The 26788-nt window shown below is 37.0% G+C and overlaps 1 protein-coding gene across 1 annotated transcript in view; it reads left to right on the top strand.

The window, feature by feature from the left end:
• PCDH15 (protocadherin related 15) overlaps positions 1–26788 on the top strand; it is a 548396-nt gene that overhangs the window by 128189 nt on the left and 393419 nt on the right. The gene's annotated exons all lie outside the window — the stretch shown is intronic.

Genomic DNA, 26788 nt, shown 5'->3' with positions numbered 1-26788 from the left:
CACACGGGTAGTTTACTTTCCAAATGCCATAACCTCTTGGGTTTGAGCCAGATCAAAGCCAGGGGACAAGGACTCCATATGGGTATCCCATATGTATGGAGGTTGTGTGTCCTTTGGCCAACCACTCACTATTTTCCTAGGCATAGCAGCAGAAACCGTATCCAAGAGGAGGAACCCAGACTGGATCCTGCACTCTGGTGTGGAATATTGGTGTCACAAAAGAAGTCTTAAGCAGTTGTTCTGCAGATTTTCTGTCTCTTCTCCTGGCATTTCCCTGTGTCCCAAGCTGTTTCCTCAGTTCTTTTAGGAAGTTACGTTAATCTCACCTTACTGATTCACACACAAAAAATGAATACAGATGAGGAGCAAGGGGATATTACCACACAAATAATGAACTACGACACCCCTATCTTTCTCTTCTTCAAAATGTCCCTAGTTAATTACACATTTGGTGTGGGTGAGTGAAACCTTGAATTTGTAAATATCATCTGGTCAGTAAGACAATAGTAATAAGCCCTAACCTGCTGAACATTTAGAAACTTGGGGTTATCCTAATCCACTACAAATTTCTAAAGAAACTTTGGTTTATGAAAAAAAAATTCTGGACAGCTGTGCATGGAAACATGTAAGACATATATGTGACAGAAACTAGACTTCTTAGTCTCAATTTCTTATGGCTTATCATTCTGATATTTGATACTTGGTGACATAAAATATAAACAACAAATGTCTCACAAATACTGGAGAGTACTAAGACCTGTGCAGGGTTTGTAAACATGGGAATCTACCCTACTCAGTGTCATAATCAAGTGTAGAGACCATGATGATTCAGTCATGATGGTCAAATGTGATTTAAATGGTTGATATAATATTTGAATGGTTACTCTGTAGCTTTGATGCTAACCCAGAGACTTTTTTTTTCTTTCTTTCCATGGGACATTCATGTTTAGGTTCATTTGATTGTTACCACCTGGTGGGAGGGAACCCTGCTGACATCTAATGGCTGGATGCAGAAGGTGTTGCTGGATACCCTGTAGGACATCACATGGAACCATTACCAGGCCCAGAATGTTGATAGTATGTGTTAAGAAACTGTGATTTACATGGTTCTTGCCCCTATGATCTGTATTATGTGCGAAGTAATCACTGCCTAAGAGTAAGCAGTTCTATCTGCATTTATTACCTATCAAGACTGATTCGGAGAATCTTATGTTCATTAACTCACTTTATAGTCACCATACTACACAATAAGCCATGTTATAATTCCCAGTCAGTCTTTAAGAAAATTAAACACATAGAGATCATTCGTCCAGTGTCACATACATGCATACTTTCATTGCAGAACCTCCTTTTTCTGTGGGGAAGAAACAAAATTATGATATTGCCCTTCACTTCCTGTCTGTAATTCTAAACAAAATTCTTCCTGAAATCAGTTGGCTTTTTTTTTTTGCCACAATACCATATATATATATATATATATATATATATATATTTATCTGGGATAAATAAATACACCAATACATCAATAAAACACCATTTTAGCACAGCAGATTAAGCTGTCCCTACAACGCTGGATCCTGCATGGGTGTCAGATGAAGTCCTGGCTGCCCCGCCTCAGATCCAGCTCCATGGTGGTTCACCTGGGAAGGAAAGGGAAGATGACACAGTGCTGCTCTTCCATGCCACACAAGTAGAATGCCAGGATTAGTTACTGGTGCTTGTCTTCTGCCTGGCCTAGTTCAAGCCACTAAGGGAGTGAACCAGCATTTTCTTAAAAAAAAAAAAAAGAACCCTTGGGATCTTTGGGGCTCGGCACAATAACCTAATGGCTAAATCCTCACCTTGCATATGCTGGGATCCCATATGGGTTCCGGTTCATGTCCCAAGTGCTCCACTTTTTATCTAGCATCCTGCTTAGGACTTGGGAAAGCAGTAAAGGATGCCAAAGCTTTGGGAATCTGCACCCGCATGGCAGACCAAGAGGAGGTTCCTGGATCATGGTTTCAGATCAGCACAGCTCCAGCCATTGTGGCCACTTGGGGAGTGAACCAGCAGATGGAAGATTTTCCTCCCTATCTCTCCTTCTCTCTGTATATTTGCCTTTCTAATAATAAAAATAATAAATTATTAAAAATGGATCTTTGAGGGCCCATTGCTAAAGCCTAGCTGCTGGAGTCTTCATCTTGCATACACTGGGATCCCATGTGAGCGTCGGTTCATATGCTGGTTGCTCCACTTCCCATCCATCTCCTTATGACCTGGAAAAGCAGTCAAGGAGTGCCCAAGTCCTTGGGACTGTAACTGCATGGGAGACCCAGAGGAGGCTCCTGGCTCCTGGCTTTGGATCAGCTCATTTCTGGCCATTGTGACCATTTGAGGAGTGAATCAGTGGACAGAAGATCTTCCTCTCTATCTCCTCCTCTCTGTACATCTGTCTTTCCAATAAAAATAAATGAAACTATAAAAAAAAATTTTGAAATAGGGGACATATATGTGATTCCTTTCCTGGTTCCCAAGTCTAAATTAATTCAGATTTATAAGTAATAAGATTAAAAAGAAAATATGACTTCTAGGTCAAATTATTAGCACATGAATGTAGGCAGGGTTGGATGTTGTGGTAGAGCATGGTAAGCTGCTGTCTAGAACATCCATACCTTGTATTGGAATGTACAATCAACTCCAGGCTGTTTCTGACAGTTTCCTGCTGGTGAATCCTAGGATGCAACAGGTTCTGACCAAAAAGATGGGGTCCCTACGCCCTCGTCATCCACATAGGAGACCCTTATGGAATTTTTGACTCCCTCTTTTGGACTGGCCCAGCCCTAGCTGATGGAATCATTTCAGGAGGTGATACTGGGTGGGATTAATCCACTCTCTCCCTCTCCATTTCTCTTTTTCACTCTGCATTTCAAGTAAATGAAAATAAATAAGGATTTCAAAATTTAGGCAAATGTCTTCATAGATATCACACCTGTAATAAAACATTTCAGCTATATTTTACTGAAGTTGCTTATTCATTTTATAATATCCATTCATATATAATTAGTATTGAATATGAATGCCTCAATAATAATATTGTCTTTTACACTTTTTAAATAGTCTCCAAGCAGGATCCAAATATTTATTTAATATTGAAGGAGTAAAATACTGTAAAGTCACAGTATTTTTTCTAAATGCATTGTATATAGTCTGATTCAGTTCAAACTGCTTTGAGATATTTTTAGTTTTTCTTCACATTTTAAATGGAAAAAAAGAAAGCAAGAATCTTATTTTCCTTTATGTGATACGGATATTCAAAGTTGTAATAGTAATTGATACAAAACAACAATGGAAAGCACTATTGTTTTGTGAAGCAAAACATAAAAGTATCTGGAAATGGCAAAGAACTACATGGTAGAGTAATGATGCCACATGGAAAGCTAAAATGTTTTTTTTTTTTTTTTTGAGAGATGCATCAAATATCTAAAAAGTCCCTTATCTACCAATGAGCACATTTATATGGCTCTGCATTGGACAGGGATTGTTAACATTCCACTGCAGTGTAAGAAAAGTGTTCATTGAGAATATATATGCATGCACTTATTGGACTAAAAGTAATAGACCTGTATTTTATACTGGGAATTTTATTCATTCCTGGGAAATCCTTTCAATATTTTCTTCTTTCTTCATCTGTCTCCAGAGTTTAAACAACTGTCTTCTACCACCTCTCCTTGCTCCTGTTCCTTCATCATGTTCCCCAGAGAGCTCTCAAAGTGATCTTCTAAGCACTTCCACCAAATCATCTTAGTCATCTGCTGTAAACCACCATATACTGTCCATTCACTTGGAATGTTTCCCAAGTGCAGTGTGCTGACCTGCCATTAAACCCCTTTTTAGATCTTACCACTTTGAATGATTCCTCACTGAAAAAATCATAACTTTTGCTGTTGCTTAGATCTATTCTGCTCATTTTTGCTCAAACACGTTTATGTTTGGAGCTCTTTCTGCTGCAGAAATCTCTCTACCAGCTTTTCCTTAAAAGACATCTTGGTATTTCCTTTGTAGCGTAGTGTGTTAAGCCACCATTTGAGAGCCCATACCTTAAATTAGAATACCTAATTTTAAGTCCAAGCTCCTCTATTTCCTCTCCAGCTTTCTGGTAATGCACACCTTGGGAGCCAGCAGGTGATGGTTCAAGCACTTGTTTCCCTGCCTCCCAAGCAGAATAACCAGATGGAGTTAGTGAATTGTTATCAGGCTCACCCAGATCGTTGATTTGGATTTGGGAAGTGAAGCAGTAGAGATAATATCTCTCTCTCTCTCTCTCCCTCCTCCCTCCCCTCCCCTTCTACTCTTTCACTCTCTCACTCTCATTTTTCAAATAAATAATCCAAGTGAATTTTGATTAAATTATCCTTTCACTGCACTTTGAGAGGTTTTGGCTCAAACTTTCAGAATAGCTACATTAACACTCAAGCTAGAAAATTAGGCCTCATGAGGAGGCTTCAACATGTTTATCAGAAACATATATTATGAGAAAAACACTACATGGATTTATATTTTTATTTTTTGCAACAAATAAACATCTTTTAATTTCATTGCCCCACGAGTTTTGAAGTAACCCTTTTTCACATTTTGCTGGAAAAACCGCTTGATACTTCTGATAGCAATGCTTTTGGCTCTTGATTGGGACAGATATACTATATTATAAGAAGGTGGTTCATTCATCCAATAACTAAGTAGAATGTGTAGTGTGTTCCAGACGTATACTAGCATTTAGCTTTCCTAATTGACATTGACACATGATACCTGCTCTCAAAAAACCTACAATTTAGTATGTATGTAAGCAAACTATGACCAGATTTGCTTTTTTTTTTTCAGCTTCTCTTGACCTTGATAGGGTAGTGTTTATCAACAGCCTGTGTATCTTTCTAAACATGCAATACAATGGCAACATGTGTGCTGGTCCAGCAAGTAATATTGGCAGCTGTAAAATGAATGGTATATCTCAGTAAAGTATCTCATTAAAGTTTTCCAAGTAATACACAATAAAATTAGAATCACAGGTCATGATGTTTGATTACAGATGCTAAGCGAGTGTGGTGCAGTGAGTGAGCTAAGAAGCTACCAAAAATGCCAGCATTCCACATCAGATTGCCAGTTCAAGTCCTGGCTGCTTCACTTCTGATCAGACTCCCCACTCACACATCTTAGACAGCAGGGGAAAAAAGCAATTACCTGTTTGTCTGCCAACCACACGAGGAATCCAGAAGGAATCCCAGGTTCCTGCCTGTGGCCTAGCCCAGGCAGCTCTTGCTGCCATTTATGGAATCAAATAGCAATTCAAAGAAACCTCTTTCTCACTCTGCATGTTAAGTTAAAAAAAAAAAATACAGTCCGCCACCTGGAACCTAGCAGGAACTCACCACAATGAACCCAAGCACATGTTTCTTGAGGAATATTTCTCCCGAGAAATTTGAAAGAGCTGAGATGCCTTTCTCATTAAGTTCCCCCAGCTGGAAATAATCTGAAATGCTTTGCAAAGCGTTGCCCCTCATGAATTCTACAGAACATGATGTTTAAGTTTTCTATAGGGAAATTTCAGTTAAAGATAGTTTAAAGATATGACTTTAGAGACAAGTTCTTGGCACAGCAATTAAGACACTAATTAGGATACCAACATCATTTTACAGAGTTCCTGGTTCAAGTCTGCTTTTGATTTTGATTCATTTTTCTACTAAGGTGCATGTTGAGATGTCACAAGTGAAGGCTCAGGTCTTTGAATCTATATACCCACATGAGACAGAGATTCAGTTCTGGGTTCCTAGCTTAAGCACAGCCCAGCCTTGGCTATTATGACTGGAGATTGAACTATAAGGTGGGATATATGCTGCTTTCCCTCTGTGTATCTTTCCCTGTGTCTCTTCATGTTTTTCTCATCACTTTCTGTGTCTCTCAACATTTAAAAGAAAGTTATAATTTAATTAACATTCATACTTGAAAAATAATAAAATCTTAAGGCAGCCCTTTGAAGACAGCAGTTCCTTAAGTTTGTATTTTGTTGATGGTACATATGAGTATATACACAGGTTTACTTTGTTTTATTAATAGCTTTCATTTTTATATTTCTATGTGTTTAATGCCTCATATTTATTCTCAGTTTCTTGGGTTCCTGTGTCCATTTAATGGCTTCAATCCCCAACATGTACACCTGTGGTTACCACTCTAGAACTCGCCTCATTTAATCACTTCTAAAACATACATACAGGCCACTATTAGAAATGAATGAACAGCACATGTAGCTACAAAAAAATACAAGGACAACGCAATATAGGATTTGTTGCCATTAACTGACTTAGAAAGAGTGAAAGAGAAAGACAAAGTAATCACACTCATGAGGGTGGAGTGGGGTTACGGACACGGAAGACTGTCAAGTCATAATATTTCAAGAAAACTTCATGGACTGCTATGTGACAAGCATTATTTGGGGTCTTGGAAAGGCAGAGCTGGGTAAGACAATTCTTGTCAAAGCAGCAAGCTGTCCATTCTATCAAACTAGGAATGATAGTTATTCACGTAGATGCTGATTATTACAGTGTCAGCAAGTGACACGTTTCCTGTGCTTTCAACACAATGCAAGGTGACAACTGTATTATTTAATATTGCAAAATTATGTTATATTTCCAGTTTGAAAACTGGACATTGTGGGATAAAGAGACTAGGTAGCCTTGTCAGAAAGACATCATTAGTACCTAGTAGAGTTGTAATTAAACTTGTCAATGTAACTCAAGGTGTCAAGCACTTAATATTTTCTATGGTATACCCTACAGTTATACTACTTTTCATATTTTTAATGCTATAAGACAATAGTTGCTATTTGTAATTCTCTCAACGCTTGACTAAACACTTCTCTCTCTCTCTCTCTATATATATATATATATATATACGCACACACACATATAATTTTTTGAAAATTCATGCTTAAAAGCTTCCAAAAGAAAAATTCAACTATTAAGCAGCACAATGGACCTTCTACATGAATATAAGTAGAATACAAACATTTTCCATTATTAGTGCCTCAGTACCACCCACATAAAACATAGTTTCATTCTGACGATGAACTTTACAACAAAGTCAAGAACTTTTCTTTGGAGTAATAGTTCGTTCATAATTTGTGTATGTGCACCTGCATATGTGTGTGTGTGTGGTGTGTGTGCATGCATGCTGACTTAACTCTGTGTAAAATGTGTTTGTAAGTCCTGTTGGTGATACTGGAGACAGTACTATTCTAGCTATTCTTACAATGGAAGCCTGCAGAATCAACGGTTGAACAGCACAAAAGCGCACTGTTTAAACAATGGGAAATCAGTCAGTGTCTGTATCTCCTCCCTTTTGCTCACAGTGGGTCTCTCATTTTTAAAGTGACTATTACCTTTGCATTTCTAATAGAGTCTTTGTCAAACTTTCTGGTTTATTTGGACTTGCAGGCATTCTTCTCACTTTCTAAGCTTAAAAGCAAAGAAAATCATATTATTATAATTTCAGAAGGAAGGCATCCTGTTTTCATTTGCCTTAGAAATGTTATCTACTCTTTCACAAAAAATAATTTATTCCAGAGAAGATAGTTCTTTTTTGTAATTAGTTACATAAATTCAAGCATCTAAAATCTTGTATAATAGCTATAAGAATTATTAAGCCCTTCGGTTTAGGTTAGATAGGTGCTAGCTAAGAATTTTTCGTTTTTTTTTTTTTTTTTTTTTTAATGCATGACTACCTTTGAACTACTAACTTCTGCAAGTTCACCGGGCAGCAGAGGTTGACATAAATAAATAAGTCACCCTCAAGTTCAAAGCCATGATCTTTCTGCATATCAGTTTGTTTTATTAAGGGTAAGTCAGATAGGTATGATATGATTTTATGCAATCAAGTACAAAAGATGTGTTGATTTTTTTCTTAAGACTTCTTCTCTATGAAAAAGATCAGATGTGGAAAAAAAAAAAGCAAATCCTTTAATCTATTTTTCCCAACTTCCCAGAGGCAGTGAAGTTCATGTCTGCCTTTTCAGCTATGCCTCCACCTATTGAAGATTCACCTCAAATAGAGTGATTATCTCTAATAGGTATTTGAGATTAAATTTATTCATGTTGAAATTTACCAACATTTACTGTATAATTCTGACATACATGCACAGGTAACTTTTATCTCAATTAACTAATGGAGAATTTGAATCATTCTGAGGAGTCTATTCATATTGAATACTTTACATCCTTATTAATATATTAAATTTATATTCAATTTTTTTATCTGTTGAAAAAGTCCTTATAGCGTTCTTGGGAGGATATATTCCACATGCAAGTTGTTTTTAGATATATAACTTCTAAATATTTTGTTTTTCTGTTTCTACAATTTTTGCAAGTGCTTTCTGAAGAGCAAAGTGCTTAACAGTTTGATGAAATCCCGCTTTGCCATAACTTTCTTCTGTGGTTACTTCTTCCCGTGTTTGCCTAAATCTGATACAAACATTCTCTCCTCTTTTAACGTCTAAATGCTTTGTAGAATTGGCTTTTACAATAAGCCTCTGATCCTCTGGCATGAATTATTGCATTTAAGCGGCAGAAATAGGATTTAAACAAAGTTTTTCATATACATATTCAGCTATACTTCATTTGTTTAAAAAAAATCCCGTTGCTCCTTTTGTTCAATTTGAAGTATTTGTGAAAAAATAATTCAGTTATCAGTCTGTTTCTTGAATTTTATAGGATTTTTGAAGCTGATTCATGGCTGTAACTTCCCCCTTCCACCCCTCTTTATTTTCTCTGAAAGAATGACAGAGTGGTTGGCACAGAATAGGAGATACTAACAAGGAGACAAAATCTTCTGTCTACTGATTCACTTCCCTGAATAGCCTTGAGATCTAAGGCAGAAGCCCAAAATTCCATCCAGGTCTTTGTTAGGGGTGGCAAAGGCCAAAATCTAAGCCATTTCTGCAGCTTTCCTGGCCACATTAGCAGGAAGCTAGAGACAAGCTTGAGAGGAACCACAGCAGGTGGGACTGACAGCAGCTTCCTGAGATGGGATGCTGGTGTTGCTCCAACCCCTCATCAGTGATTTGTATACATAGCGAATTAAGTTTACATGTTTAAATTATTACCAGAAGAAGACGAAAGGGGGAGAAGGAAGAGATCAGGACCAAAAGCCTAAAATATTCACTATCTGATTGTTTAGAGATAAATCCGGCCAATGCCTGATCTATTCTGTTCCATTAATTTATTTAACCATTCTGTCAATTTCTACTTTTTGTAGCTTCATATCATATTGTAAAATAAGAGAGCTTGCAAAATCCCGTGTTGAATTTGTCAATGTATTTTTTTAATTCAAGACCATTTGCACATTTATGTCAATTTTGAAAGAACACTGATTTCATGAAAAACCCCTACAATTATAGAAATTATTTCATAGAATCTATAAGCAAATAAAATTGTCAACAGTATCGAATTTTCTAATTCATAGATGTACCATGTTTTTCTATTGATTTAGAACTTAATTTCAAAAATATTTTATACTTGTCAATCTTAAGGCCCTAAAGATATTTTGTTAAATGTATTTCTAATATTACATAGCTTTAGTAACGTAAGTGATTTTTAAAATATTTTTTTTTATTTAACTTCATTAATTACATTGTATTATGTGACACAGTTACATAGATACTTGGGTTCTCCCACCCCTCCCCAAACCCTCCCACCATGGTGGATTCCTCCACCTTGTTGCATAACCACAGCTCAAGTTCAGTTGAGATTCCCCCATTGCAAGCATACACCAAACATAGAGTCCAGCATCTTATTGTCCAGTCAAGTTCAACGTCTTCTTAGGTATACCCTCTCTGGTCTGAAGACAGAGCTAGCAGAGTATTATCCCAGTCAATTGAAAGCTCCATCATACCATCAGCAAAAATTTACATCATTATGGAATTAATTGACATAGTAATGAGTAACCAACATGTTGAAAGTAAATGCAAGTTCCCAGCCACCTTCTGTGACCACCTCACCTATACTTCAATTTTAGTTTATACACAACATATAACATTCAAAACATAACATGTTATACATAACATCATATCATCTTAAATTAAGGCAAACATGTGGTATTTAACCTTTTGTGATTGGCTCATTTCCCTTAGCATTATGGTTTCCAGTTTGGCCCATTTGGCCACAAAGAACTGCATTTTGTTTTTTTTAATAGCTGAGTAGTATTCCATGGAGTAGATGAACCATAGCTTTCTTATCCAATCCTCTGTTGATGGGCATTTTGGTTGCTTCCATGTTTTTGAAATTACTGATTGTGCTGCTATGAGCATAGGAGTGCATGTTGGTTTCTCATAAAACAATTGTTCTGGATATATTCCTAGGAGTGCTATTGCTGGATCATGCGGTATGTTGAATTTGAGTTGTTTGAATATTCTCCATACTGATTTCCATAGAGGCTGTACCAGCCTGCAGCCCCACCAGCAGTGGAGTAGGGATCCCTTTTCCCCGCAACCTCGCCAACAAGTGTTGTTGGTGCTTTTATTCATGTGGGCCAGTCTTACTGGCGTTAGGTGGTACCTCATTGATGTTTTAATTTGGATTTCCCTTATTGCCAGGGAACTTGAGCATTTTTTCATATGTTTATTTGCCATTTGGGTTTGTTCCTTTGTGAAGTGTCTGCCCATTTCCCGTGCCCATTTCTTGAGTGGCTTGTTTGTTTTGACATTTTGGTTGTTTTGTAGCTCTTTGTATATTCTGGATATTAGCCCTCTATCACCTATGTCGTGTGCGAAGATCTTCTCCCATTCTGTGGGTTGCCTTTTTACTTTGTTGATTGTTTCTCTAGCTGTACAGAAGCTTCTTAGTTTGATGAGGTCCCAATTGTTTATTTTGGTCTCGATTTCTACTGCATTTGGAGTCTTTTTTAGGAAGTGAGGGCCTACCCCTAAGTGTTCCAGTGTGTTTCCAACATTTTCTTCCAAAAGTTTGAAGGTTTCTGGATGTAGGTTTAGATCTGTTATCCATTTAGATCTGATCTTAGTGTATGGTGAGAGATGTGGATCTATTTTTTTGTTTCTGCAGGCTATCAACCAGTTGTCCCAACAGCATTTATTGAACAGACCTTCCCATTTGCCTGGATTGTCGTTTGTCTTTTTGTCAAAGATTATTTGGCTGTATCTGTGTGGGTTTCCTTCTGGTGTTTCTATTCTGCTCCATTGATCTTCCTCTCTATCTTTGTGCCAGTACCACGCTGTTTTGATAACCACTGCCCTATAGTATGTCCAGAGGTCCGGAACTGTGATTCCCCCTGCTAACTTCCTGTTCTTCAGGATGGTTCTAGCTATCCGTGTTTTTTTGTGCTTCCAGATGAACCTTTGGATCATTGTTTCCAGTTCCATGAAGAATGTTTTGGGCAATTTGATTGGGATTGCGTTGAATGTATATATTGCTTTTGGCAGTACAGACATTTTAATGATATTGATTTTACCTATCCAGGAGCATGGGATGTTACTCCATCTTTTGAGGTCTTGTTCAATTTCTTTTTTAAGTAGTTTGTAGTTTTCTTCAAATAAGTCTCCTACATTTTTGGTTAGATTTATTCCCAGATATTTCATACTTTTCTCTGTTATTTTGAATGGTATCTTGCTGGTTAAGTCTTTTTCCATCTTGGGGCTGTTCGCATACATTATGGCTGTTGATTTTTGTTCATTAATTTTGTACCCTGCCACTCTACCAAACTCTCGTACAAGTTCTAGCAGTCTCTGTATTGAGTCTCTTGGCTCTTCTACATAAAGAATCATATCATCTGCATATAGTGAGAGTTTGACTTCTTCGTTTCCCATTTGGATTCCTCTGATTTCTTTTTCTTGTCTTATGGCCTCAGCGAGTACCTCTAGGACTATGTTGAATAGTAGTGGAGAAAGTGGACATCCCTGTCTTGTTCCAGATCTCAGTGGGAAGGGTTCCAGCTTTTCTCCATTCAGTATGATGCTGGAGTTGGGTTTTTCATATATGGCTTTAATTATGTTGTGGATTTTTCCATCTATGCCTACCTTGGTTAGGGTTTTTAGTAGGAAGTGGTGTTGGATTTTGTCAAAAGCTTTTTCTGCATCTATTTTAAAATATTTTTTTATAACTTGAGACTATGGCAAGTTTGTTCTAATCCTTAATTATTAAAGATGCAATGCATATACAATCATATTTTGTGAAAGCAGAACAGTTGCACATTGTTATTAATCTATATTTTTTATCATTTCCTATATTGAAGAGATAATGTTTTAAAGCAATATTGATCAGTTGACATGGCAAGATCTAATATTCTTCCTCAGCCTTATAATTTTGCTTTATTTTAATATTCTATTTCTCAGGTTGAGAAAGTTACTTATATTTAAAAATAATAAATGGCTATTTATTTTTGACCAATGGATTTTCTCAGTTTATGTTAGTAGGATTGGGGTTCTAAAGGTTTTCTATTATTTGAAGGAGTTAAAAAGAGTATGGGAAAGAGGCCTAAGCACCTGGATCCTCCCCGTCTGCCTTTCCAGTAACGTTAGCTTGGAGCAGCCAGGACTTGATCCTGAGCTCATGTGGGATGCTAGTGTCACAGGCAATGGCTTAACTCGAGGACCACAATGATGGTCCCTGGCCTATTAAAATACTAAACCAGTCTTGCATCCTGGTTTAAACTCCAGTTAGTCATGATATACGATCGGCTTTATATATTGCTGAATTTGACTTTTGGTCTTTTTACTGATAACATTCTTATTACATTCTGTGTTTTTGCATCTGTATGAATGAAAACATTATCTGGAATATTTGCCTTGACATATATTAATTGTATTTTAGTCTCAGGATTATGCTAACCTAATAAAATAGTGTATTTCTTCTTGAGAGTTTAAAATTATGTATTCATTAAATACTAGGTAAGCATAGTATAGACATTTAGTCTAGGAGTTGTCCATATGGGGTACTTTCTTTATATAGACACAGAGCTATTCATATTTCCTGTTGTATTTTATCTCTGCATTGTTAAAAATGTCTTAAGTCAAATACATTGGTGGGAAGTTGTCCGTGATAGTCTGGATATTGTAAACTTCAAAGCAGCAATAATAACATTCCCATTTTGTTCTGATTTGTGTAATTTGCATTTTCTTTGTAAACTGCTTTCATTCATTTTACTAGATTAATTTTCTTATTTATTAATTTACTTAGGTTTTTCTGTTTGATTCCAAGTTACTGGATATAGTCTTTGCATAGATTACAAGATGCTTATTGATTATTGATGGCATTTTTATATTCATTTTCATTTCTCTTTCTGTTATAATTATTGTGAAAATCATTGAATGCTTCTATCACCAGTTCTTAGTTATTACAACCCACTGTGTTTAGTCAAGTTACTTTCAATGCAAACTAAATAAACAAACTCCGTACAATTCACATATAAGTTCAGGAATTCAGTTCACCTTCAGTTCACCTTCATTTTTGTAGAGCAAATTTACATTGGCTATCTGTTCTTCTCTGTTAGTCTCTTGTTATTTTTAGTGATTTATTTACTTATTTATTTATTTATTGTGATAGCTGAAAGGAGTCTGAACTCAATGTTCACTTACTAGTTTTTTGTCATTGAAATTATAGTCTGATGATGTGTAAATCATTTTATTTCACTGAGCAAGAAAAACTAATTCTGTCAGACTTCTACTGCAGTCTGCAAATTAGTACCAACTCCTGATACATATTCATAGGTTAATACAACCTTGGTTTAATAATTATTCTGTCTTTCATATTCCATATGTTACGTCCATTTGATGAAATTTTATTCATCTCATAGATGTCAATTCTTGATCATTTGTAAGGAAATAATTAGGGCTAGTATACTGAAAAATAAAAGCAGTAGAGAATGTTTTATCTGTTACTTTGTAAATAAAATATGAATCCATTTCCATGTTTTTCATTTTTGCTTAAAATTACTTTGCAAAATCATATCACATTTCTTGTCAAAGTGTGTGATATTGGTTGAATGGAAGTATCACTGGCCTGTGCTAATCATTACACATGTATTCCTTCCTTCAGATTGTTTTTCTAGCATTTTAATCACACTAACACTGTATGTCCTACTCTAAAATTTTAAAAAATGCAAGTATTGAAAGGTTTGAGGAAAACCAACCTGGTCCCTCTCCACCCCAAAGTATACCATTTTTGTGAAGATCATTTTTCGATTAGTACCTTGAATCTTTAAGTTTGGCACTTTGACTCTTTCCATGTCTTACCCTTTCATGTTTGATGCCTCAATTTGCTAAGCAGTATTTTTCAACTCTTAATAGGAAGGATAGACCTCACAACTATATTCTCTTGGACTGGTTTTTGGAGACTTTTGGGGTCACAGACAACTTTATTCTTCAGTGAACCCTAAATCTGGAGAGCTGTTACCAGAGACATTTTACTGACCATTGCACTCTCATTACATCAGTTACTTTCCCCATTGCTGTTGGAGAAGCCTGTACAGCTCATCATCTCCTTGTTGAGATCTCTTCGTTCCTTCCGGTGACTCTCAATCAGGTTTTAAAACTGCTCCTTAGTAACTGTTCTTACATGATTGCATCTGATGCCCTGAAATATCTATGTTAGGACACTGTCTAATTGAGGTGTAACTGCTCCCTAAAAACAGCCCTTTAGTCTGCTAGAAAAGTTAGCAAAACTTCCACCCTTTAAAATGGTCCAAGCATGAATCACAGAGTTAATTATTCACAATTCCCATCAACTCAGTTCTCAGAGAATCTTCTTAAAATTCTTCTCATCATGCTTATGAAGAAATACAAGTAGTTTATGTCTTGGTAAGATGAATGAATCACAAGTGACAATCATTCCCTTTCAAATCCTTAATTGCCAAGCTGTCCCAAACTCCCATCTTTAATCTTTCAATTCTGTTGAAGTAGGTAAAGGGGTTAGTGTTGCACATTGAATTTTGATTGATTTTTAGTTTTTAAAATTGATTTGGATGGAAGAGTTACAGAGATTCAGAGAGAGGTTGGGAAGTAGGGCAGAGAGAAAGGACACAGAGAGAGACCACTTCCATCAAAAGCTTCACTCTCTAAAGAGCCACAGTTCTCAATGCAAGTTTACATTGTGGGTTCCTGGGGAGGAGATGTGATCTGAAGAAATGGGGGGACAGTGCTCTCTTTTGGCAACTGACATTTTATTTCCGTGGTTTCAGGTTTTTTTTTACATTTCGTGAAACAATAGTTCAAGCATAACTTGGAATTAGGTCATGTCTAAGAACAGAGAGTACAAAGCTAAGAAGATGACTTAGTAAAAAAATTATCGAAACAGGGAATAAAGAGTGTTGTCTGTCTTCGATTGACTAGACAGAGCACAGATGTCCTCCTATCTTCAAGGAGATCATGAAAGCACATCCAAGGACTCAATGGGGGCAAGAGCACACTGTGGGCGAGAGGTCTTCTGCCTTCTCTTTCCTGGAGACACTTATCAACTTCTCAGATATATTATTACTGTTTTAAAACAGGTATAAAACTTAACAGTTTACTAAATGTTTTTGAAGTAAGCTCTTTAAATTATTTATTTGAATTTTAAGCTTCAAATCTATAGCCAAAATATCCATTTGTTAGTACCTGTTTTTTTTTTTTTTAAAGATTTTATTATTACTGAAAAGCCGGATATACAGAGAGGAGGAGAGACAGAGAGGAAGATCTTCCATCCGATGTTTCACTCCCCAAGTGAGCCGCAACGGGCCGGTACGCGCCAATCCAAAGCCAGGACCAGGAACCTCTTCCAGGTCTCCGACGCGGGTGCAGTGTCCCAAAGCATTGGGCCGTCCTCTCCTGCTTTCCCAGGCCACAAGCAGGGAGCTGGATGGGAAGTGGAGCTGCCGGGATTAGAACCGGCGCCCATATGGGATCCCGGGGCGTTCAAGGCGAGGACTTTAGCCGCTAGGCCACGCCGCCGGGCCCGTTAGTACCTGTTTTTAAAAAAGATAGTTGAGGCTAATTTTGCATGGAGTCCATTTTTAACCTTAAAAGTATTCTATAGGTGCAAAACATCCTCTCAGAGTAACTTTGGCTAGTGTGATCTTCTGGCAATCTTACATTTGTAGAATTCAGTCAGTCTTGTCTTTCATATCTCTTAGGGAAAAATAGTTGTGATTTCTGCCAGAGAAAAGGCACCTGGCATATGTAGTGTCCTCAAGATAGTTCTAAAGTGTGTTTTTCCAAGGGAGTTTTAGGAGTGATAGCTGAGAACTCTGCAGGCGTACAGTTACCACAGGTTCTAGTTGAGACGGATTTGCTGTTTGACATGTACAGCTGTTTGAGACTTTTTATTTACATAAACTAGCAGTTTGACCTGTTAAACAGGATTAGCTCACTTTAAGAAACTAAGGTTGTTGTCCTAGTGGCCAAATTCTTGCCTTGCATCCTCTGGGATTCCATATGTCTGCCAGTTCATATCCCGTCTTCTCCACTTCCCTTCCACATTGCTGGTTGTAGCTTGGGAAAGCAATAGAGGATGGCCCAAGGCCTTGGGAACTTGCACCAGCATGGGAGGCCCAGAAGAAACTCCTAGTTCCTGGCTTTGGATCAGCTAGGCTCTGGCTGTTGAGGCTACTTGGGGAGTGAACCAGCACATAGAAGATCTTTATCTCTAGATTTCCTCTCTGTAAATCTTCCTTTCCAGTAAATAAAATAAAATAAAATAAAATAAAATAAATCTTTAAAAATTATTAAACTCAGCAATTAGGAAAAAAAAGGTCATGTTGATTGTACAAAGCACTTTAGAAATCATCAAATTTGTCATGCAGTATCTGCCTGGTCTAAGGCTTAAAAATGACTGCTAGCTGTTTTTAATACTTTAAGTAGAAGCAAATAGTTATATCTATCACTGACTGCAATATTAATTGAAAGTGACTTCCTAAAATGTGACTCAAATGAGTATCAGAAATAGATGTGCTCATTGAACAAATTATTACAAAACCTAATTTTAAGGAATTCAATGAATTTGTTCTTTTACTTTTAGATTACCTTAATATCTGAAGAACTCAAGTCTTTCTAATAATGACATAAATTTCTGTTTTGCAGAAATATCTTCACATCTATATATAAGAAATTATTTTTAAAAGATATTATCATAGCCAGTGTATGCAGAGAAAAGCTACTAACTCGAGAGTTGGTATTATGACTCTGATGCACTCTGGTTTGAGGCATATCATATTAGCAAAACAATACATTTGTGTATATTTTACTCTTGCCATCCTTTGGCTACTTTTGTGCTATTAAATAGATTTAAAAAGTAATCCTAATTTGCAAATAAGAGTTGGCTAATTCAGGTTCTTACAATTAAAAAGGATCACTGGGTAGAGATACACAGAAAAGGAGTATTTTGTTCAAGGCTGTTACAATAGTGGAGGGAAACAAGTCAAGTGTTTGGAAATGAGTCAAAAGAGTCAACTGATGGAAAAGTTGGGGGAATTTGGTCCACTGGATTAGGTCACATGTGTTTGTTGTTGCTTCTGGAAGAGAGGCTCTTAACCTTCCACATACACACAGGAACAAAGAGAGGAAACTTTTTTTAATTAATTACATTGTATTGTGTGACACAGTTTAATAGGCACTGGGATTCCCCCCAGGCCTCCCCTGACCCTCCCTCCATGGTGGATTCCTCCACCCTGCTGCATAACCACAGTTCAAGTTCAGTTGAGATTCTTTCATTGCAAGCATATACCAAGCATAGAGACCAGCATCTTATTGTCCAGATAAGTTCAATGGCTTGCTGGGGAGACCCTCTCTGGTCTGAAGGTAGAGCCGGCAGAGTATCATCCCAATCAATTAAAAGCCCCAACACAGCATCAGCAACAATTTATAATGTTATGGAATTAATTGACATAGTATTGAGTAACCAATATGTTAAAAAAAAATGCAAGTTCTTAATCACATGCTGTGACCACTTCATTGACACTTCAATTTTAGTTTATATACAACCAGGTTCTATACATCTTAAAATGGCTATAGATTACTGTTCAGCTGTCCTGTGTCTATTTTCATTATAATATTCAGCATTTTATAGCGTTGAAGCATAATTTTGCTGAGCCTGGCTTTTTTTTTCAGGTAGTCTAGACTGGCTTATAACTCTGACAAGACATATGTCAATAGTTTAGGTGCAGAACAGTTTTAGGAGGGGTGTCCAGAGAAATCTTCAATACCCTAGTGAGGAGTAACTAATATTTCACATCTTCCTCACACCTTCTAGGGTGTTGGAGGATTTCTCCGCTCTCCCGCCCCATTACAGAATAACATAGGGTATTAAAAGTATATTAGGTTTTACAATTCTTTGATGTAGATCATAAGCAGTCTGACTCACATTGATTGTTGGTTCATTGGTTACATCACAATATCTTATTGCATGTGAGATAGGCTGTTTGAGGCTGAGATAATATTACATTTTACAGGTACTATTTTTCATATTGACATCATTTCATCTTAAATTAAGGCAAACATGTGGTATCTAACCTTTTGGGATTGGTTCATTACCCTTAGCATTGTTGTCTCCAGTTGGGCCCATTTGGCCACGAAGAACTGCATTTTGTTTTTTTTAATAGCTGAGTGGTATTCCATGGAGTAGATGAACCATAGCTTTCTTATCCAGTCTTCTGCTGATGAGCTTTTCGGTTGCTTCCAAGTTTTTGCAATTACTGATTGTGCTGCTATGAACATAGGGGTGCATGTTGGTTTCTCATGTAACAGGTGTTTTGGATATATTCCTAGGAGTGCTATTGCTGGATCATGTGGCATGCAGATTTGAGTTGTTCGAGTGTTCTCCATACTGATTTCCATAGAGGCTGTACCAACCTGCAGCCCCACCAGCAATGGAGTAGGGTTCCAGAGAGGAAACATTTTTGATGACTAAATTTCATATGGGTGTTTCTCAGGATCTTGAGAAAGATACTCCTAAGTTGTGAAACTGGCAGGAGGCTGTTACAGAAAGCATGTATAAGAGAAAGCTTTCTAAAGTCATTGCTTTAAAAAGAGTCACATTGGGGACCTAAATTCAGAAAGAAATCTGTGTGAAGTTATAGCCAAGCTGAGGATTAGCAACTCTACAGACATCTTGCTTAGTCTGACTTTGTACTGTTCAGAAACAGTATTTGATACACAGTTTTGAAGAATAAAAATGTTTTTCTAGTCCTTTTTTGCATGTTAGTGTTTTAGTAATACAAACAGAAAAGATCCAGTATAGTTCATGAGCCCAGTTCTGAGGATATAATGATATTTCCTTCCTGAACCAATGGTGAATGAAGAACCAATAGTAGATAAATATCTCCCCTTAAATATTTGTACAGAGATTTCTCCATTGTGGAAATTTTTGGAAAGAACACATTAGAATGGAGACTTGTCATGTTTAAACCCAACATGTCACTTTCTGTTTTGTTTAAAATAACATTTTGAAATCGGTTCACCAGTCTCAGTATTTCTTGATGCTTACATTTTATTAGGTTATGTCTTTATATTTGACATTAAATATATTTCAAGGTATGTTTTTGCTTTCTTGTGCTTTATAACACATCGACTTACAGAACTTAAAGGAAAAAAATGGACCTTTCACTCTATATGCCATATCAGCTTTGAAGAAGGAAACCAATTTATAAGGATTTTAACTAAAGAGCATGTAAGAAAAGCACTGAAAAGAGAATGAATTTTGAATTTTGTGTCAATAGCATTGCAGTCCCAGCAGGAAATACTAAACAAACACATTGAAGAGTATATGTATTGTTTTAATTCTCATCACTTCTGAGTTGAAATGGACCCCTGCAATAAAAGATTAACAAGATAACATAAATGCAAGCATTTTACTGTGAACAGTACAGATATTGCTATGGAATTAAAAACTAAAACAAAAAGGGCTGTTGTCTCTAATGTCAAGAACTCTGTGGAAGGCAAATAAACGGTGAGTGATGGCTGTTCCTTTCCAATGTATTATATGTAATTATGAGACTTAGTAATTCACATCTTCAAGTGTAACATAATTAACTATGTAAAAATATGGATCACAGGGGTGGACATTTGCAGCAATTAAAATGATTGTTGAAGTGAGTACATCTCATGTCAGGGAGCTGGGTTTTGAGTCTGGGATAGGGTGCTTCCAAACCAGCTTTTTGCTGATGTGAAAGTTTGCCGGTGATAACAGAGGTAGCTGGGGCTCTGACACACTAATGAGGCACATGCAGTTAGGTATTTATTTCCTATCTTCAGCCTGACCCTCCTCTGATTGTTGTACATATTTCAGAAATGATCCCCGTCTACCTCTCTACACCTCAAATAAAATGAAAATGAAGTAAAATAGAAAAATGTTAAGCCATATCATTCCAAAGCAAAGCATATCCTCCAAGAGTATTTTGAATAACCATGTATGTGCAGATACATGGAGCAACATTAAAACAGCTTATTAACAATGCAGTTAAAAGAGCTGCCAATGTGTCATTGAACAATAAATGTTTCATGGACTCATTGTGTGCTTATTTCATTGGAAATGACCACTTGATGAGAAATGACATCCTATATGATATCATCATATCTTTGCAGAATACCTAGTCAGGGTTTTTATTTTCTGGCTTTGCATGAAGAATACTGAAGGAGCTCGTGTTGCTGTGTTCCAAAAACTGAGCGATGATGTTTATGAGCAAAATTCGAGGCATGTGTCAGTTAGTGTTTAGTTAGTACTTGATTAAATTTAATGTTTTCATTTTACTCAAGTGTGTGTACAACTTAGGAGATTTAAGGCATTATAAATTAGATAAACAACTCATTGTAATACCAAATCCATTCTGTATTCAAATCTAGATTTTTCTTCTTTACATGGTAAGGATAAAAGCTATTTATATGACTTTTTGTTGACAATGAAGTTCATTATATATATGTGTGTGTATGTATAATATATATTATATATAATGCTGAATATGTATATCATATATATTACTGAAATATATCTAAATATATATTTCAGTAAAATTTATATCCTGGACTTACTTATATTTGGCTTTCTTGGATTTCTTCTCTTTTTCCCTGCTTCTTTGGTTCTTCATCTGTTCATCTTTCTCTTTTGAATTTCCCTTGACTTTTCCCCCTTTCTTTCTATTCAAACATCATCAAACATACACCAAAATACATTACAATGACATAACATTCTGTGATATGAATGGTGCTAAAGTATATTTTCAAATGGAATTTTGATAATTCTTGTGCAAAATAATCTGAATTAAGCATGTACTCCCTAGTCATATCTATTGCTAACATTCACATCTCCTAATACTCCTTTTTTTAAAGATTCATTTATTTTTATTGGAAAGGCAGATATACAGAGAGGAGAGACAAAGGTTTGCTATCCGCTGGTTCATTCCGCAGGATGCCCAGATGGCCAGAACTGTGCTAATCCTAGCCAGGAGACAGGAGCTTCTTCTGGGTCTTTCATGCAGGTGTGGTGTCCCAAGGCTTTGAGGCATCCTCTACTTCTTTCCCCAGGCCACAAGCAGGGAGCTGGATGGGAACTGGAGCAGCAGGGATTAGAACCAGAACCCATATGAGATCCTTGCATGTGTAAGGCAAGGGCTATAGCCACTTAGCTAATGTGGTGGACCCTCCTATTATTCCTCACTGTGATAAATATTTGATTTCCTAGGTTTCTTTGTCATCTTTATCTCATCTTTCATTCTGTCAATATGTGTACAATGTGAACTTTTCATTATGTGTATATATTCTTTCACTTTCTACAAGTTTATTTGAGGTACAACGAAAGGGAAAGGCGGAAGGGAGGAGACAGAGAAATGGAGAGGGAAAAAGACATCCTAGTACTGTAATGAGTTTAACTGAAAACAGAGCTCACAGAGTAAGGGAACTGCTTCAAATGCTATGGGCATATGTCTGGGGTTGTTTTGTAGGAGCTTTTGGAATCTTAGTGGCAATCATTCAGTGTATGCTAATTGTATCTTGATAGTGACTTTTTTAGATCCTTTTTCTTTCTTTTTTTTTTTTTTTCCTGAAAGTCAGAATTACACAGAGAGAAGGAGACCTTCCATCTGCTGGTTTACAAATGGCTGCAACAAATGGGGCTGGGACAGGCAGGAGGCAGGAGCTTCTTACAGGACTCTCTATGGGTGGCAGGGGAACAAGCACTTGAGCCAACTTCCACTGCTTTTTCCAGCTATTAACATGGAGCTGGTTTGGAAGTGGAACTGGCAGGCATGGACTGGGGCCCATATGGGATACAAGAGTTGCATGTCTACACCACAACATCTGCACAAAGTGAAGGAGTTTAACAGGGGTCACTGGACACATACAGCATGCTTCCTATATTAAGTACTAATTCCTAGAACAGTGAAATAATACAATGATGCTGCAGTGTGCCTTATTTGAACAGTTATTTAAATTGCTTTGAAGTGTTGTCTGTATTATTTGAAGATTGTACCTGCTAGATTATTTAGCCGTAAGAATAACAAGGGCAGAAGAAGAGCAAAGTTTGTGCCTAGTTAACAGTGCTCTTCTGACTAGTTTTATAACATACCATATAGTGGCCTAAATTTAAAAAAAAAAAAGGAAAGAAGAAAATAAAGTTGGGAATAATACATGGTGATGCTTGAGGGTGAAATGCATGACATGGTAGTGTCCCTCTGTTAGTGATGAGATATGTTTGTAAACCTAAGCTCTGTGAAAACCAGTGATGGTTGCAAAATTTCAAAATGTTTATAAATTCAAAATAAATTTCCAACTGGAGAGATCGATAATTCTAAATGGAATGCATTATGCAGAAATTAACTCCAGGAGCTGTTCATAAGGAAACACACACACACACACAACCTGGAGGGAGTGGAAAAACAGAATGTTACAAATGGTATGTTACATATCACTAAGTAGAAAAAGATTCATTTATAAAGTGATATCAGCGTATAAGAAAAAGCAAGCATTTCCTTAGGGGATAAGCCTTGTGTCTTTCCGAGTAAGGAAATCCGAGGAACAGAACTAAGAAGCTAAGTTGGGAGATGGTTTTGTGTGCTGGAGCAACAGCTGCAGGGCTAATAGCTAAAGGCAGCAGCTCCTGCCAGGTATTTCAGAACACATAAGGCTGTCTGACATTTACTTTCTGGGGGACTGGGTGCCATTAGAAAGTTTTCAGCCATTTATATGTTGGAAGGACAGCTTTGTTGTGTCAAAGATTGAGTAAAGAGAAAATCTTTCCTCAGAAAACAGAAAGGTGATTTGGAAAGTTACTGCAACAATCACAGTGCTGACAGAAACGTAACACTGGCATAGACTAAGTTGATGAAGATAGTAAAGATCCAATTCAGGATTTATCAGACGCTATGTATTTTTTCTTGCTGATTTTATATGGGACATGAGGTTAATAGATTATCTGTCTAGAACAATCAAAGAGAAATCTATAGATTTACATAATGTGAATAAGCTCATGTATTTCATATATACAGAGTTTAGACAAGGGTTCTAAGAAGTCAAATCATAAAAATATCAATTTGCTTATATACATTAATTGGCGTGTACTCTGTATATTAGTTGCCACAAAATGGGGAGTCATAATATTGGTGAGAGAAAGAAACAGCATGAGAACAAGACACAGAAAATGATAGAAACGTTCAGAAATTCCCCTTACCTCCCCTTACCCCATTTTGAATCAATATGCTTATTACACAAACAGGTGGGAATGTTGTAATGAAAGTTGACTAGAAAATGTTCAAAATCATGGGAGGCATGACAGTAGAATAAATTTTCATCATTTTTTCATTGGTAGAAAAGTTTTACAATGATCAATAGAGCCCTGATGTATAATGGACAGTCTATTTTGAATGTATTTTCATATTGATGTCATTTCTCATCAGCTTTATAAAGCATTGGACCTTTATCAGGCCACACAATGAATTTGTTCAGGCATTTGTTTAGAGGTAAAAGAAAAACTTCTCCATGGTAACCACCCTGTACCTCTTTCTTCCTACACTAATCATTCTCCTTCCTGCTTCTGTTTTAAATATTTCTTTGAGTTTTTGCTAACATATTCGAGTTTATTTTACAATCATAAACCTAACCCACGACTTCAGTATGCCAGATCAGTGTGCAGACACAGTCCTTCTGCCTGCTACATTCATTCTCCATAAATTGAGTGCTCTGTGGGTTGTATTGCATGTCTCCTGAGCCCTTTGGCTTTCTCTTGGTTTCCACTAAATGGCAAAGTAAAAACAGGTTGAAAACACAGAGAAGAGTAACTGATGCAGTGTCTTGCCTTGGCTATTGTTGTAAATTCTCTACAAGGCCGCTGACTTCTTTTCCAAAAGTAGGCCCTGATACACCAGGTTCTTCCTTACAATTCTGCTTCTTCGTTCCCTCTGGACAGTTTCCTCTGTATCTTTGACACAGTGTGTTAGGTTACCCTTTAATCCGAGGTTGCATTAGTGTAGTTTGAGGGTGACACCTTTCCCTTGCTGGTATAGCAAATAATAAAGTAATTGATGCTTGATTTGCTTTAAAAAAAAAGCTCGGAATGAAAGGCTCAAAATAGATTCCATGCACATGAGAGGAGCCAGGGAAAATCTCCTTTTCTGAGAGCAAGAAATCCAAATGGCACATGCCAAATCTATGCCAAACATGGCATTAGAATCACTCAAATTAATTCCTCTGGTGGCCTGGGATGAAGTGCAGGTGTAGAGTATTGGGCTATCAAGTGTCTGAAGCATTTTATCACTATGATAATGATAGCAATTATGGATCCATTTGGATACCCTCCAACTGACAACCCTCAAAAATGAATATAGGGAAAATGAGACCTTGGCATGCACAGAACACAATAAGAACACACAGGGGGCCTAAGAATGGTATTCATGGTAGCTACGAAGGCGTCCTGCACCTCTTTGTATTTGTCAATATGCATGCAGGGCTGCGATAACTAAGCAGCTTTTTACAGCAGAGGAAACTATCAACAAAGAAGTAACCAACAGAATGGGAGAAAATCTTTTACACACAACCAACAGATAGGAGACTAATTTCCAGTTTTACAAAAAAAAAATTCAGAAAGTCAAAGACAGCAAAACAATCCTGTGAAGAAATGGGTAAAGGAAATGAGCAGGCATTTTTTTTTTAAAGAACAATTACTATTTTAGTAGGCTACAGCTGGCTAATAGTACCCCAAGGCAGTACTAGGGCTAAGATGTAAATTGATTGATTTGTTACACCTTTGTTGATTTAAAATCCCTGGCCGCTGTGTGGTAATGAGAGCTTAAAAGCCTCAGCTTCGCCCATTGGGTGCAGTAGTTCCTGGAGTGAAGCAGCAGCTGCCTTCACCAAGCTTGGCAAATAAAGACTCTTAACATCCTGCACTTGTGTGCGATGTGATCTCTCACTCTCCGCAATGTTTTAGAGGTGCTGGTGAGGTTGAGATCTCCGTTCTGGGGATAGTAGCCATCCTGTGTTCTGGGACTCAGCTCGGTGGTCTGGGAAGGCCACTAAGAAGAGACCTGATAGGGCCCCCGCAGCTTGGCCTGGCTTCCTGGCTCTCAGGATTTTGCACTGAATTTTCATCTGGATGACCGCTCATAGGTGAGTTTAACCATCAGCTCACCACTTACTTGTTTTGATAATTCATCTGAGACTCTTCAAGAAGGCTGGACACAGCACAGCTTCTTGAGTTAGAGTCTGAACAAGATATCATTGTGGCCCATCAGGGTTTGGATTTTCATGTTTCAGTTTTAGGTTCCCAGATTTTCAAGTTCCCGTCAGGTTTGTGTTGTAGCAGCCGCTGGTTAGAGTTGAAGTGAAATTCATGGTTTTAAATGTGTTTTGTTCTGAGTTTTGTCTCATTCTGAGTTTTCATTTTTGTCTGAACATAGGACAAGTCAGGTTTTTGGGTTCCTGTCATGTTTCTGCACTGAAAGAGTGTGGCGACTACTTGGTTGCATTGATGTCTCTCTGTATTGTTAAAATTCTTTGGTTCAGCAGGTCCTGTGCCAAGATATCAACTGTTAATTGCAGCTCTATTTTAATGATCCCTTACGGTATATTTTTCAAATTTTAGTAACAGAATATTATTTTAAAAAGGTAAATGTACTTGTCTGACATACGTTTCTTAAGTCGTCTTGGGACTTAGGAAATATGAAAGATGTTGTTTGACAGTACCGTGGTTTGGTCTCCGGGCTCCTTCAACTTGGATGAGCACAAAAGGAATATTTTAAATTTTAAATTCTGTCAACTTCCTAGCCATTTCCAGTATAAAGGAAATTGTTAGAAAATTTGGGGGTTATTTGTAAAATATTTACAGAAGATTTGAGAATCTGAATTAGTGGATGTCTAACTTTGACAACATAAGATGAAGTTGCCAAGCTCTGATTTGGGAAGAGCTGAGTTTTGGTAAGGATGCTTTGGGATAAGGATTCTTGGTACATTTGACAGGTTTGGTTCCTCTGACTGGGATTTCCAGATGGGCCACTGGGTGTCTTAAAGTGAGAAGAATGTAAATGTCAGATCTGTCTTTTCATAAGGGTAATAACTAATTAGGCCATTTGGATTTTATGCAAAGTATTGCAAAGATGTCAAATCATGCTATGTTATTTTGTGATACAATTGTACTTAAAAAGTTGGAAATGTTTAATGGTACTCTGTGTTACTATCATACATGATGGTGAAAAGGGACAAAAGTTTTGTAAAATCCTTCAAGGGGCTTTCAAACTGCAATGTGTAACCTGGACAATTAATGAGTTTAAACTATTGCCAGCACCTTGAGATAGTTTTAAC

The sequence above is a fragment of the Ochotona princeps genome, chromosome 13, assembly GCF_030435755.1.
Source record: "Ochotona princeps isolate mOchPri1 chromosome 13, mOchPri1.hap1, whole genome shotgun sequence".
Lineage (NCBI taxonomy): Eukaryota > Metazoa > Chordata > Mammalia > Lagomorpha > Ochotonidae > Ochotona > Ochotona princeps.
This window is presented reverse-complemented; position numbering and strand designations above follow the sequence as displayed.